We start from the raw sequence: 5,215 nt of genomic DNA on the forward strand, positions 1-5,215 counted from the left end.
TGCACTTCAATCCACTTGTTTTTCCCCCTATAAATTATATAATAAAGTACATTAAAATAGGCTTACCAGTAGTTGCTGATTTTGTTACTACAAGTAAATAATGACATAATTCACAACAAGGTTTTTAGTCCTATTGTTCCTGGAAAAATTCCCCACTGTTATAAATGCAGGTACTTTACAATTTACCTCACAACTTTAACTGCCTGATGATTTCATTTTGTAAAATACCAGCATTAATGTTCTTATAATCAGTTGAACGTAAAAGCTATATTTTTTGAATGACCTCTTTCAAAACTCATTTTATTTTTATCATATAAATTTACTTCATGATAATGTCAAGATTTGGATATTACAAAGTGTTCTTATACATGTAATACTGTACTTCTTATTTATAAACATCATATATTTTTCATAAATAATTGAATGGTGCAGATTTTCTTCTCTTGAGATACTAAAGTAAATGAAAGAAAATGCAAGGAATGCATGCAATCAATACAGATATTGATTGCTACATTGTATGAAGTTTCTAATTTTTTTAATTTTGAACCATTGCTTCAACAAAAATGAAAAAGGGCTTAAAGGCTTTTCAGAGTATTATAATCTCCCACGAATATAGGTTATTTGCTTTTTTATGTGGTCATAATGATGAAATCGAGAGTACATACATATATGTTACCAAATAAATTTATATGGTGAATCTGACCTATAAAGGGGAGAAAAGAAAAACGTAAATTTGGTGAAAGTTTGAAAGAAAATCATTATTACTACCGGTATTTGAAAAGAAAGATCACTAAGACTGTGAGAACTTAACAATTGCCAAGATATTATGGCATAGGTTAGAGTAGGCCAATAACTTTTCAATTTGCTTTTTACTCAATTATCAGAAATCACATATTTCTCTTTTAAGCATCTTTCCCAACCATGTATGGTAGCCCCCCCAAAAAAACACATTTTATATTTTCTCACAAAATAAAATAGCATTCTGAGTAAACCATAAAATAGTCAATTTGTTATCAAAGAGAAATTGCCTATATGTACACTTTATGTACAGTTAGAGTAGGCCAATATAACTTTTCAATTTGCTTTTTACTCAATTATCAGAAATCACATTTTTCTCTTTTAAGCATCTTTCCCAACCATGTATGGTAGCCCCCCCAAAAAAAAACCAAAAAAAAAAATATATTTTCTCACAAAATAAAATAGCATTCTGAGTATACCATAAAATAAATAGTCAATTTGTTATCAAAGAGAAATTGCCTATATGTACACCACAATGACATCAGCTATGCAGCCGATTCAAAATCATACATTGGAGGTTTATATTTTTAATCTAAAATCATCATGATTTTCTTATTGCTTGTCTGCGTTTATTCTCTTATTTTCTTATTTACTTTAAAATTTAGATTGCTCTTTAACCTTCCAATCACAAGTCACAACAGGCATTTTACCTGAACCTGACCATTTCAGAATGGCTGCAGGTCATTCCAACATTTATGATTGTAGAAAGTATGTTGAAAAATATGTGTCATATTTATGAATTGAATGGAATTACATTTACCCCCTGCTTTCCAGATTTCTTGAACATATAAAATATATACAACTTATAATGCTCAATGACATTTTACTAGATAATTATAATTACTACTCCTATACTCTACATAAATACATGTACATGTAGAAATATAGAGCTGTTTTTATAACCCCTTTTTACTCCCATTCTAAATTTTTCTTTTTTTTAATCAACAATTTAGTTAAAGAAAGTATCAATTGCTTACTTGCATTACGGTACTTAATTATTTTTAAGAGAGCTAATTTGTTACAGTACACTATGGCCCAATTGTCATCTGAACATAACAGTACATGTACATGTAAGTCTATAATGCACATAGTATGTGAGCATTGAGCTGGGGAACAGTCTTGGATCTTAAATTGAACAATGATTGTAAAAATGCCTTTCAAGATCTGCAAATCTGTATACATTAAGTTACGCAAATTCGCTGAAGTGTCAAATCTTTTTTCCCTATCTTTACTACTGATCATGAGTGCCACACTGCAGGGGAAATACTGGACACCTAATGTACATGTAATTGTAAGCCCATTGACATGAACATCAGTGTACCCAAATTTATCAGGGAATCTTGTCTGTCTCTATAGTGTCTTTGATTCTCATAATAAGTTCCTAACATCAACGTATACAAAGGTCACTTTCGGTCAGTGTAAATGTGCACTACAATCATGAGTATTTGATGGGAAATTGCTCTGGTAATTCAGTCTGAACTTCTTAGTTAACCTTCTTTTCTCATGAAATAAGTTTTTGGAAGCACTTAGCTTTGCCAGAAGTACCCAGACCTAAATGCATTTGCATGGCAAATTTAGAGTATCGGAAAGCAGAATTTGGAGAGGATAATGTGTAGCAAACAAGTCGTCGTCCTACAAAATTACATACACTGTATTAAGAGCCAAGCCTAAAAGCCGCTTAGCTTTATGAAGAGTAACCTTGCATTTGCAAATCTTTTCTACTCTGACATTCACATACAGTGTATAATATTGGATGCACTTATATATTAGATACGCTATATTGTATTAATCAATAATCAGTATGAATGCATGAGTCAAAGAGGAGTGCTACATGTATATTCATGATGTGAATGCGATAGATCTACCACAAAAGAAATGAAACATTACAGTAAAAAAGACCCTTCCATAACATCATCAATAGTAAAAGACAAACAAAGAAAGAGAAAAGAGAATATTCACCTAAAAACTGATCTGATCAATATGAAAGTGAGAAATTCACAAAATCGAAATGATCCATTATCCCAGGGGGCAGTTTCATAAAGCTGTTCGTTAAAGTTAAGAGCGACTTTAGGAACGACTGGTGAACCTTTCTTAAGCACTTGACCATCACCAGTGAATATACCATTTACCACAAGAAAGGATCACCAGTCATTCTTAAAGTTGCTCTTAACTTATGAACAGCGTTATGAAACACCCACCAGGTATGTTACACTAGGCCTCCATGAGAACAATAGTGTTAAACTGGTGTTAAATTTTCCATGCAAAGGATGATTTGGATAATGGCCTTGCGAAATTGAGTATTGCACTTCTTTCCTCCATCGGTAAATAAACACCTGTAATATACCAAAACATGGCAAAAACCAAACCTATGGTCCAGGATACTTAATACAAGGTTTTCTTGCATAAGAAAAGTGGCTTGTATCTGTAATAATCACAATTACTAGTTTTGCACCTTAAGCAGGTAACGGGGGGGGGGGGGTCGAGGTCTAGATCAACACGCTCACATTTTCAAAATAAAAAATGGGAGAAAAACGGAGAAGAGAAGGGATAAAACCTCTAATTGAAAACCCTGGCTAATGGCCTGCACCTGTAGTAAGTATATCATGTATGTAGAGATCCATTTTGGGATGATATTGTTATTGTCTGTGTGTGTTGTGTGTACATGAAGTATATAACCAAAGTCATTTCAAGGACAAAAGCCATTTTACCCGTAATTCACATACTTGTAATGAAAATAGCAAATTAGCATATTATATAAAGTTAACAGTAAACCAAATGCTTATTTGCTTGTGTTATATACAACTATCCTATTAATTTTATCAGCTATGTTTATGTCCCCTGACATATCTGCCATACATTACCTGTGTGTGATTCCCAATTGGTTCGCCCACACTATCGCCTGCTTCCAGATCGCGCGGTGACAGATGACCGGCAGCAGTAGATCTCGCCATCGTTAGGGACTCGATTTTCCCTCAGATATGCACGAAATGCTACCACATTGCTCCACGTAATACTCTAAAGATCCTCATTTCTCTCAAATGTCTACCAAAACGTCCCGAATATGTGTCCCACGGCCGAAACTTGTCCAAAGAAAGTGACGCCTATATCTTCCAATAGCGTATCATCGCTGTGTTATTATGTACCTACATTGACGGCGGTCTCTCACACTACACTTCCATGTACCGCTATTATGCATTGCATTCTCGCGTACACTTCACTTGCAGCAAAACAGTATGGCTGCTGGAGTACGATACCACTTTCTAACGGGGGTGTCGCAAGTGGCGTCTTTCTCCCTTATTGCACTGGTAGCTATGCATTTTTTTTTGTTGGAATGCGCCCATACACAACGTGCATTCCCGATCCCCGTGGCGTCAACGTTCAAAAGTAAATCGCTTTGAAGTGATTAGGATATTACGCGTAATTCATCTAATGGACAGAATTACAGCACTCTGAATTAAACAACAAAATTATATAGTAGTATTTTGAACTCAAATATAAACTTGTAATTTATAAAGGCTTTAATGATTGTCAAAACATCTTTTCAGAAAAATGATGGTCACAATAAGAAGAAGCTCCTTAGACGGATTAAGGTGTGGGTGGGGCGTGGGGAGCAGTCTTGCGGGGGCGTACGCTTTCCCCGAATTTCTGGAGAATGTGTAGGACAGAAGCTAAATGCTATTTATAGATATGTGTAATTTTTGACAGAGATATTATTAGATATTGCAGATAAAATGAATGTGACCTAACTTGTTTTGCAATCAGCTTGTGCGATGGCCCGCTTCTCGGTCATCAGATCAGCACTGTGCCAATGGCAAGGCAAGACAAGCTGGATTTATGCAAAGCAGAGGCGGATCCAGCATTTCATTAGTTAAATGAGGGGTACAAAAAGTTGGTCGATTTATTCACAAAGAAAAGGTGTTCTCACCGTCTCACGCCATATAAGGGCATAACTGCCCACATCCCACCAGAAAAATACATAAATAAACGAGGTAGATTGATGGATAAAAAGATAGATAGATAGAAAGATAGATACATACATAGATAGATACATAGATAGATAGATGGACATGGATGGATAGATAGATAGATAGATGGATGGATGGATGGGTGGATAGAAAGATAGTTAGATGGATAGATGGATAGATAGATAGATAGATAGATATGTAAATAAGTAAATGAATAGAATAAAGAATAATAAGTAAATAAATTTGTTAATATGTGAATAGGTAAATCAGTCAATCAATCAATAAATAAGTAAAAGTGATCATCGGACACCCGAAAGGGGAAAACATTTTTGTTTTGTGTTTATTTTTTTCTGTGACTCAGTCAAGTTATGCTTAGTTATTCCACTACTTTGTCGACTCTCTCAGTATAATAAGTGAGGTAATCATTGCAATGGTGCAGAAAAGGCCAACTA

Source organism: Lytechinus variegatus, chromosome 1 (genome assembly GCF_018143015.1).
Source record: "Lytechinus variegatus isolate NC3 chromosome 1, Lvar_3.0, whole genome shotgun sequence".
Taxonomy (NCBI): Eukaryota; Metazoa; Echinodermata; class Echinoidea; order Temnopleuroida; family Toxopneustidae; genus Lytechinus; species Lytechinus variegatus.